The following is an 11,058-nucleotide window of genomic DNA, read 5'->3' as shown; positions in this document are numbered from 1 at the left end:
TAGAAAATCTCCTAGAAAAGACTGGGTTCTTGAGAGAAGAATTAGAAAAGTATACAGAAAACTACTTTCTAGAATGAAGCTCTAGAAAAGAATGTAAAAAACTTTGTTTTTATAGAGTGATACATAAAAGAATCTAGAAAAGGACGGTTTTTAGGTTAAGGCTCTAGAAAAGTACCTAGAAAAGAGTTTTTTCTAGAGAGAGGATCCAAAAAAAGAATGTTTTCTGGATGGAGGCTCTAGAAAAGGATCTAGAAAAGAATTGTTTCCAGAGAAAGTATCTAGAAGAGTTCCCAGAAAAGATTTTTTTCTAACTTGAGGTTTTCGAAAAGAATCTGGAGAAGTCACTTTTCTAAAGAGAACAAGGAAAAAAGTATCTAAAAATGTTTTCTTGAATGAGGTTCCTGAAAACAATAATAAAAAAAAAAAAACATTGTTTCAGAAGAAGTGATCCATAAAACATTATAGAAAAGAACGTTTTTTCTAGGATTAGGCCTAGAAAAGAATCTAGAAAAGACATTTTTCTAGATAGAAGATCTGGAGAAATATGTTTTCAAAGTGGAGTCCCTAGAAATGGATCTAATAAAGAATTCTTTCTAGAGGGAGGATGTAGAAAAGATTCTAGAAAAGATTTTTGTCTAGATTGAGGTTCTACAAAATCTCCTAGGAAAGACTTGTTTCTAAAGAGAAGAACTAGAAAAGAATCTAGAAATTTACTTTCTAGAATGAGGCTCTGGAAAAGAATGTACATAAACTTTTTTTGAAGAGAGTGATCCAAAAAAGATTCTAGAAAAGGATGGTTTTTAGGTTTAGGCTCTAGAAAAGTACCTAGAAAAGTGTTTTTTCTACAGAGAGGATCCAAAAAAAGAATGTTTTCTAGATGGAGGCTCTAGAAAAGGATCTAGAAAAGAATTCTTTCCAGAGAAAGTATCTAGAAACGTTTCCAGAAAAGATTTTTTTCTAACTTGAGTTTTTCGAAAAGAATCTGGAGAAGTCACTTTTCTAAAGAGAACAAGGAAAAAAGTATCTAAAAATGTTTTCTTGAATGAGGTTCCTGAAAAGAATAAAAAAAAAAAAAATACATTGTTTCAGAAGAAGTGATCCATAAAACATTCTAGAAAAGAACGTTTTTTCTCGGATTAGGCCTAGAATAGAATTTGAAAAGACATTTTTCTAGATAGAAGATCTGGAGAAATATTTTTTCAAAGTGGAGTCTCTAGAAATGGATCTAATAAAGAATTCTTTCTAGAGGGAGGATGTAGAAAAGATTCTAGAAAAGATTATTGTCTAGATTGAGGTTCTAGAAAATCTCCTAGGAAAGACTTGTTTCTAGAGAGTACAACTAGAAAAGTATCTACAAAGTTACTTTCTAGAATGAGGCTCTGGAAAAGAATGTACAAAAACTTTTTTTGAAGAGAGTGATCCATAAAAGAATCTAGAAAAGGACGGTTTTTAGCTTAAGGCTCTAGAAAAGTACCTAGAAAAGAGTTTTTTCTAGAGAGAGGATCCAAAAAAAGAATGTTTTCTAGATGGAGGCTCTAGAAAAGGATCTAGAAAAGAATTGTTTCCAGAGAAAGTATCTAGAAAAGTTTCCAGAAAAGATTTTTTTCTAACTTGAGTTTTTCGAAAAGAATCTGGAGAAGTCACTTTTCTAAAGAGAACAAGGAAAAAAGTATCTAAAAATGTTTTCTTGAATGAGGTTCCTGAAAAGAATAAAAAAAAAAAAACAAAAAAAAAAAACCATTGTTTCAGAAGAAGTGATCCATAAAACATTCTAGAAAAGAACGTTTTTTCTAGGATTAGGCCTAGAATAGAATCTAGAAAAGACATTTTTCTAGATAGAAAATCTGGAGAAATATGTTTTCAAAGTGGAGTCTCTAGAAATGGATCTAATAAAGAATTCTTTCTAGAGGGAGGATGTAGAAAAGATTCTAGAAAAGATTTTTGTCTAGATTGAGGTTCTAGAAAATCTCCTAGGAAAGACTTGTTTCTAGAGAGAAGAACTAGAAAAGTATCTAGAAAGTTACTTTCTAGAATGAGGCTCTTAAAAAGAATGTACATAAACTTTTTTTTAAGAGAGTGATCCATAAAAGAATCTAGAAAAGGACGGTTTTTAGGTTAAGGCTCTAGAAAAGTACCTAGAAAAGAGTTTTTTCTAGAGAGAGGATCCAAAAAAAGAATGTGTTCTGGATGGAGGCTCTAGAAAAGGATCTAGAAAAGAATTGTTTCCAGAGAAAGTATCTAGAAAAGTTTCCAGAAAAGATTTTTTTCTAACTTGAGGTTTTCGAAAAGCATCTGGAGAAGTCACTTTTCTAAAGAGAATAAGGAAAAAAGTATGTAAAAATGTTTTCTTGAATGAGGTTCCTGAAAAGAATAAAAAAAAAAAAAAAAAAAACATTGTTTCAGAAGAAGTGATCCATAAAACATTCTAGAAAAGAACGTTTTTTCTAGCATTAGGCCTAGAAAAGAATCTAGAAAAGACATTTTTCTAGATAGAAGATCTGGAAAAATATGTTTTCAAAGTGGAGTCTCAAGAAATGGATCTAATAAAGATTTCTTTCTAGAGGGAGGATGTAGAAAAGTTTCTAGAAAAGATTTTTGTCTAGATTGAGGTTCTAGAAAATCTCCTAGAAAAGACTTGGTTCTTGAGAGAAGAACTAGAAAAGTATCTAGAAAACTACTTTCTAGAATGAGGCTCTAGAAAAGAATGTACAAAAACTTTTTTTGAAGAGAGTTATCCATAAAAGACTCTAGAAAAGGACGGTTTTTAGGTTAAGGTTCTAGAAAAGTACCTAGAAAAGAGTTTTTTCTAGAGAGAGGATCCAAAAAAAGAATGTTTTCTAGATTGAGGCTCTAGAAAAGGATCTAGAAAATAATTGTTTCCAGAGAAAGTATCTAGAAAAGTTTCCAGGAAAAATTTTTTTCTAGATTGAGGTTTTCGAAAAGAATCTGGAGAAGTCACTTTTCTAAAGAGAACAAGGAAAAAAGTATCTAAAAAATGTTTTCTTGAATGAGGTTCCTGAAAAGAATAAAAAAAAAACATTGTTTCAGAAGAAGTGATCCATAAAACATTTTAGAATAGAACGTTTTTTCTAGGATTAGGCCTAGAATAGAATCTAGATAAGACATTTTTCTACATAGAAAATCTGGAGAAATATGTTTTCAAAGTGGAGTCTCTAGAAATGGATCTAATTAAGAATTCTTTCTAGAGGGAGGATGTAGAAAAGATTCTAGAAAAGATTTTTGTCTATATTGAGGTTCTAGAAAATCTCCTAGGAAAGACTTGTTTCTAGAGAGAAGAACTAGAAAAGTATCTAGAAAGTTACTTTCTAGAATGAGGCTCTGGAAAAGAATGTACAAAAACTTTTTTTGAAGAGAGTGATCCATAAAAGAATCTAGAAAAGGACGGTTTTTAGGTTAAGGCTCTAGAAAAGTACCTAGAAAAGAGTTTTTTCTAGAGAGAGGATCCAAAAAAAGAATGTTTTCTGGATGGAGGCTCTAGAAAAGGATCTAGAAAAGAATTGTTTCCAGAGAAAGTATCTAGAAAAGTTTCCAGAAAAGATTTTTTTCTAACTTGAGGTTTTCGAAAAGAATCTGGAGAAGTCACTTTTCTAAAGAGAACAAGGAAAAAAGTATCTAAAAATGTTTTCTTGAATGAGGTTCCTGAAAAGAATAAAAAAAAAAAAAAAAAAACATTGTTTCAGAAGAAGTGATCCATAAAACATTCTAGAAAAGAACGTTTTTTCTAGGATTAGGCCTAGAATAGAATCTAGAAAAGACATTTTTCTAGATAGAAGATCTGGAGAAATATTTTTTCAAAGTGGAGTCTCTAGAAATGGATCTAATAAAGAATTCTTTCTAGAGGGAGGATGTAGAAAAGATTCTAGAAAAGATTTTTGTCTAGATTGAGGTTCTAGAAAATCTTCTAGGAAAGACTTGTTTCTAGAGAGAAGAACTAGAAAAGTATCTAGAAAGTTACTTTCTAGAATGAGGCTCTTGAAAAGAATGTACAAAACCTTTTTTTGAAGAGAGTGATCCATAAAAGAATCTAGAAAAGGACGTTTTTTAGGTTAAGGCTCTAGAAAAGTACGTAGAAAAGAGTTTTTTCTATAGAGAGGATCCAAAAAAGGAATGTGTTCTGGATGGAGGCTCTAGAAAAGGATCTAGAAAAGAATTGTTTCCAGAGAAAGTATCTAGAAAAGTTTCCAGAAAAGATTTTTTTCTAACTTGAGGTTTTCGAAAAGCATCTGGAGAAGTCACTTTTCTAAAGAGAACAAGGAAAAAAGTATGTAAAAATATTTTCTTGAATGAGGTTCCTGAAAAGAATAAAAAAAAAAAAAAAACATTGTTTCAGAAGAAGTGATCCATAAAACATTCTAGAAAAGAACGTTCTTTCTAGGATTAGGCCTAGAATAGAATCTAGAAAAGACATTTTTCTAGATAGAACATCTGGAAAAATATGTTTTCAAAGTGGAGTCTCTAGAGATGGATCTAATAAAGATTTCTTTCTAGAGGGAGGATGTAGAAAAGTTTCTAGAAAAGATTTTTGTCTAGATTGAGGTTCTAGAAAATCTCCTAGAAAAGACTGGGTTCTTGAGAGAAGAATTAGAAAAGTATACAGAAAACTACTTTCTAGAATGAAGCTCTAGAAAAGAATGTAAAAAACTTTGTTTTTATAGAGTGATACATAAAAGAATCTAGAAAAGGACGGTTTTTAGGTTAAGGCTCTAGAAAAGTACCTAGAAAAGAGTTTTTTCTAGAGAGAGGATCCAAAAAAAGAATGTTTTCTGGATGGAGGCTCTAGAAAAGGATCTAGAAAAGAATTGTTTCCAGAGAAAGTATCTAGAAGAGTTCCCAGAAAAGATTTTTTTCTAACTTGAGGTTTCGAAAAGAATCTGGAGAAGTCACTTTTCTAAAGAGAACAAGGAAAAAAGTATCTAAAAATGTTTTCTTGAATGAGGTTCCTGAAAACAATAATAAAAAAAAAAAAACATTGTTTCAGAAGAAGTGATCCATAAACATTATAGAAAAGAACGTTTTTTCTAGGATTAGGCCTAGAAAAGAATCTAGAAAAGTCATTTTTCTAGATAGAAGATCTTGGAAAAATATGTTTTCAAAGTGGAGTCTCTAGAAATGGATCTAATAAAGATTTCTTTCTAGAGGGACGATGTAGAAAAGTTTCTAGAAAAGATTTTTGTCTAGATTGAGGTTCTAGAAAATCTCCTAGAAAAGACTTGGTTCTTGAGAGAAGAACTAGAAAAGTATCTAGAAAACTACTTTCTAGAATGAGGCTCTAGAAAAGAATGTACAAAAACTTTTTTTGAAGAGAGTTATCCATAAAAGACTCTAGAAAAGGACGGTTTTTAGGTTAAGGCTCTAGAAAAGTACCTAGAAAAGAGTTTTTTCTAGAGAGAGGATCCAAAAAAAGAATGTTTTCTAGATGGAGGCTCTAGAAAAGGATCTAGAAAAGAATTGTTTCCAGAGAAAGTATCTAGAAAAGTTTCCAGAAAAGATTTTTTTCTAACTTGAGTTTTTCGAAAAGAATCTGGAGAAGTCACTTTTCTAAAGAGAACAAGGAAAAAAGTATCTAAAAATGTTTTCTTGAATGAGGTTCCTGAAAAGAATAAAAAAAAAAAAAAAAAAAAAAACCATTGTTTCAGAAGAAGTGATCCATAAAACATTCTAGAAAAGAACGTTTTTTCTCGGATTAGGCCTAGAATAGAATCTAGAAAAGACATTTTTCTAGATAGAAAATCTGGAGAAATATGTTTTCAAAGTGGAGTCTCTAGAAATGGATCTAATAAAGAATTCTTTCTAGAGGGAGGATGTAGAAAAGATTCTAGAAAAGATTTTTGTCTAGATTGAGGTTCTAGAAAATCTTCTAGGAAAGACTTGTTTCTAGAGAGAAGAACTAGAAAAGTATCTAGAAAGTTACTTTCTAGAATGAGGCTCTTGAAAAGAATGTACAAAACCTTTTTTTGAAGAGAGTGATCCATAAAAGAATCTAGAAAAGGACGTTTTTTAGGTTAAGGCTCTAGAAAAGTACGTAGAAAAGAGTTTTTTCTATAGAGAGGATCCAAAAAAGGAATGTGTTCTGGATGGAGGCTCTAGAAAAGGATCTAGAAAAGAATTGTTTCCAGAGAAAGTATCTAGAAAAGTTTCCAGAAAAGATTTTTTTCTAACTTGAGGTTTTCGAAAAGCATCTGGAGAAGTCACTTTTCTAAAGAGAACAAGGAAAAAAGTATGTAAAAATATTTTCTTGAATGAGGTTCCTGAAAAGAATAAAAAAAAAAAAAAAACATTGTTTCAGAAGAAGTGATCCATAAAACATTCTAGAAAAGAACGTTTTTTCTAGGATTAGGCCTAGAATAGAATCTAGAAAAGACATTTTTCTAGATAGAACATCTGGAAAAATATGTTTTCAAAGTGGAGTCTCTAGAGATGGATCTAATAAAGATTTCTTTCTAGAGGGAGGATGTAGAAAAGTTTCTAGAAAAGATTTTTGTCTAGATTGAGGTTCTAGAAAATCTCCTAGAAAAGACTGGGTTCTTGAGAGAAGAATTAGAAAAGTATACAGAAAACTACTTTCTAGAATGAAGCTCTAGAAAAGAATGTAAAAAACTTTGTTTTTATAGAGTGATACATAAAAGAATCTAGAAAAGGACGGTTTTTAGGTTAAGGCTCTAGAAAAGTACCTAGAAAAGAGTTTTTTCTAGAGAGAGGATCCAAAAAAAGAATGTTTTCTGGATGGAGGCTCTAGAAAAGGATCTAGAAAAGAATTGTTTCCAGAGAAAGTATCTAGAAGAGTTCCCAGAAAAGATTTTTTTCTAACTTGAGGTTTTCGAAAAGAATCTGGAGAAGTCACTTTTCTAAAGAGAACAAGGAAAAAAGTATCTAAAAATGTTTTCTTGAATGAGGTTCCTGAAAACAATAATAAAAAAAAAAAAACATTGTTTCAGAAGAAGTGATCCATAAAACATTATAGAAAAGAACGTTTTTTCTAGGATTAGGCCTAGAAAAGAATCTAGAAAAGACATTTTTCTAGATAGAAGATCTGGAGAAATATGTTTTCAAAGTGGAGTCCCTAGAAATGGATCTAATAAAGAATTCTTTCTAGAGGGAGGATGTAGAAAAGATTCTAGAAAAGATTTTTGTCTAGATTGAGGTTCTACAAAATCTCCTAGGAAAGACTTGTTTCTAAAGAGAAGAACTAGAAAAGAATCTAGAAATTTACTTTCTAGAATGAGGCTCTGGAAAAGAATGTACATAAACTTTTTTTGAAGAGAGTGATCCAAAAAAGATTCTAGAAAAGGATGGTTTTTAGGTTTAGGCTCTAGAAAAGTACCTAGAAAAGTGTTTTTTCTACAGAGAGGATCCAAAAAAAGAATGTTTTCTAGATGGAGGCTCTAGAAAAGGATCTAGAAAAGAATTCTTTCCAGAGAAAGTATCTAGAAACGTTTCCAGAAAAGATTTTTTTCTAACTTGAGTTTTTCGAAAAGAATCTGGAGAAGTCACTTTTCTAAAGAGAACAAGGAAAAAAGTATCTAAAAATGTTTTCTTGAATGAGGTTCCTGAAAAGAATAAAAAAAAAAAAAATACATTGTTTCAGAAGAAGTGATCCATAAAACATTCTAGAAAAGAACGTTTTTTCTCGGATTAGGCCTAGAATAGAATTTGAAAAGACATTTTTCTAGATAGAAGATCTGGAGAAATATTTTTTCAAAGTGGAGTCTCTAGAAATGGATCTAATAAAGAATTCTTTCTAGAGGGAGGATGTAGAAAAGATTCTAGAAAAGATTATTGTCTAGATTGAGGTTCTAGAAAATCTCCTAGGAAAGACTTGTTTCTAGAGAGTACAACTAGAAAAGTATCTACAAAGTTACTTTCTAGAATGAGGCTCTGGAAAAGAATGTACAAAAACTTTTTTTGAAGAGAGTGATCCATAAAAGAATCTAGAAAAGGACGGTTTTTAGCTTAAGGCTCTAGAAAAGTACCTAGAAAAGAGTTTTTTCTAGAGAGAGGATCCAAAAAAAGAATGTTTTCTAGATGGAGGCTCTAGAAAAGGATCTAGAAAAGAATTGTTTCCAGAGAAAGTATCTAGAAAAGTTTCCAGAAAAGGTTTTTTTCTAACTTGAGTTTTTCGAAAAGAATCTGGAGAAGTCACTTTTCTAAAGAGAACAAGGAAAAAAGTATCTAAAAATGTTTTCTTGAATGAGGTTCCTGAAAAGAATAAAAAAAAAAAAACAAAAAAAAAAAAACATTGTTTCAGAAGAAGTGATCCATAAAACATTCTAGAAAAGAACGTTTTTTCTAGGATTAGGCCTAGAATAGAATCTAGAAAAGACATTTTTCTAGATAGAAAATCTGGAGAAATATGTTTTCAAAGTGGAGTCTCTAGAAATGGATCTAATAAAGAATTCTTTCTAGAGGGAGGATGTAGAAAAGATTCTAGAAAAGATTTTTGTCTAGATTGAGGTTCTAGAAAATCTCCTAGGAAAGACTTGTTTCTAGAGAGAAGAACTAGAAAAGTATCTAGAAAGTTACTTTCTAGAATGAGGCTCTTAAAAAGAATGTACATAAACTTTTTTTTAAGAGAGTGATCCATAAAAGAATCTAGAAAAGGACGGTTTTTAGGTTAAGGCTCTAGAAAAGTACCTAGAAAAGAGTTTTTTCTAGAGAGAGGATCCAAAAAAAGAATGTGTTCTGGATGGAGGCTCTAGAAAAGGATCTAGAAAAGAATTGTTTCCAGAGAAAGTATCTAGAAAAGTTTCCAGAAAAGATTTTTTTCTAACTTGAGGTTTTCGAAAAGCATCTGGAGAAGTCACTTTTCTAAAGAGAATAAGGAAAAAAGTATGTAAAAATGTTTTCTTGAATGAGGTTCCTGAAAAGAATAAAAAAAAAAAAAAAAAAAACATTGTTTCAGAAGAAGTGATCCATAAAACATTCTAGAAAAGAACGTTTTTTCTAGCATTAGGCCTAGAAAAGAATCTAGAAAAGACATTTTTCTAGATAGAAGATCTGGAAAAATATGTTTTCAAAGTGGAGTCTCAAGAAATGGATCTAATAAAGATTTCTTTCTAGAGGGAGGATGTAGAAAAGTTTCTAGAAAAGATTTTTGTCTAGATTGAGGTTCTAGAAAATCTCCTAGAAAAGACTTGGTTCTTGAGAGAAGAACTAGAAAAGTATCTAGAAAACTACTTTCTAGAATGAGGCTCTAGAAAAGAATGTACAAAAACTTTTTTTGAAGAGAGTTATCCATAAAAGACTCTAGAAAAGGACGGTTTTTAGGTTAAGGTTCTAGAAAAGTACCTAGAAAAGAGTTTTTTCTAGAGAGAGGATCCAAAAAAAGAATGTTTTCTAGATTGAGGCTCTAGAAAAGGATCTAGAAAATAATTGTTTCCAGAGAAAGTATCTAGAAAAGTTTCCAGGAAAAATTTTTTTCTAGATTGAGGTTTTCGAAAAGAATCTGGAGAAGTCACTTTTCTAAAGAGAACAAGGAAAAAAGTATCTAAAAAATGTTTTCTTGAATGAGGTTCCTGAAAAGAATAAAAAAAAAACATTGTTTCAGAAGAAGTGATCCATAAAACATTTTAGAATAGAACGTTTTTTCTAGGATTAGGCCTAGAATAGAATCTAGATAAGACATTTTTCTACATAGAAAATCTGGAGAAATATGTTTTCAAAGTGGAGTCTCTAGAAATGGATCTAATTAAGAATTCTTTCTAGAGGGAGGATGTAGAAAAGATTCTAGAAAAGATTTTTGTCTATATTGAGGTTCTAGAAAATCTCCTAGGAAAGACTTGTTTCTAGAGAGAAGAACTAGAAAAGTATCTAGAAAGTTACTTTCTAGAATGAGGCTCTGGAAAAGAATGTACAAAAACTTTTTTTGAAGAGAGTGATCCATAAAAGAATCTAGAAAAGGACGGTTTTTAGGTTAAGGCTCTAGAAAAGTACCTAGAAAAGAGTTTTTTCTAGAGAGAGGATCCAAAAAAAGAATGTTTTCTGGATGGAGGCTCTAGAAAAGGATCTAGAAAAGAATTGTTTCCAGAGAAAGTATCTAGAAAAGTTTCCAGAAAAGATTTTTTTCTAACTTGAGGTTTTCGAAAAGAATCTGGAGAAGTCACTTTTCTAAAGAGAACAAGGAAAAAAGTATCTAAAAATGTTTTCTTGAATGAGGTTCCTGAAAAGAATAAAAAAAAAAAAAAAAAAACATTGTTTCAGAAGAAGTGATCCATAAAACATTCTAGAAAAGAACGTTTTTTCTAGGATTAGGCCTAGAATAGAATCTAGAAAAGACATTTTTCTAGATAGAAGATCTGGAGAAATATTTTTTCAAAGTGGAGTCTCTAGAAATGGATCTAATAAAGAATTCTTTCTAGAGGGAGGATGTAGAAAAGATTCTAGAAAAGATTTTTGTCTAGATTGAGGTTCTAGAAAATCTTCTAGGAAAGACTTGTTTCTAGAGAGAAGAACTAGAAAAGTATCTAGAAAGTTACTTTCTAGAATGAGGCTCTTGAAAAGAATGTACAAAACCTTTTTTTGAAGAGAGTGATCCATAAAAGAATCTAGAAAAGGACGTTTTTTAGGTTAAGGCTCTAGAAAAGTACGTAGAAAAGAGTTTTTTCTATAGAGAGGATCCAAAAAAGGAATGTGTTCTGGATGGAGGCTCTAGAAAAGGATCTAGAAAAGAATTGTTTCCAGAGAAAGTATCTAGAAAAGTTTCCAGAAAAGATTTTTTTCTAACTTGAGGTTTTCGAAAAGCATCTGGAGAAGTCACTTTTCTAAAGAGAACAAGGAAAAAAGTATGTAAAAAATATTTTCTTGAATGAGGTTCCTGAAAAGAATAAAAAAAAAAAAAAAACATTGTTTCAGAAGAAGTGATCCATAAAACATTCTAGAAAAGAACGTTCTTTCTAGGATTAGGCCTAGAATAGAATCTAGAAAAGACATTTTTCTAGATAGAACATCTGGAAAAATATGTTTTCAAAGTGGAGTCTCTAGAGATGGATCTAATAAAGATTTCTTTCTAGAGGGAGGATGTAGAAAAGTTTCTAGAAAAGA

Source organism: Sminthopsis crassicaudata, chromosome 3 (assembly GCF_048593235.1).
Source record: "Sminthopsis crassicaudata isolate SCR6 chromosome 3, ASM4859323v1, whole genome shotgun sequence".
NCBI classification, from domain to species: domain Eukaryota; kingdom Metazoa; phylum Chordata; class Mammalia; order Dasyuromorphia; family Dasyuridae; genus Sminthopsis; species Sminthopsis crassicaudata.
This window is presented reverse-complemented; position numbering follows the sequence as displayed.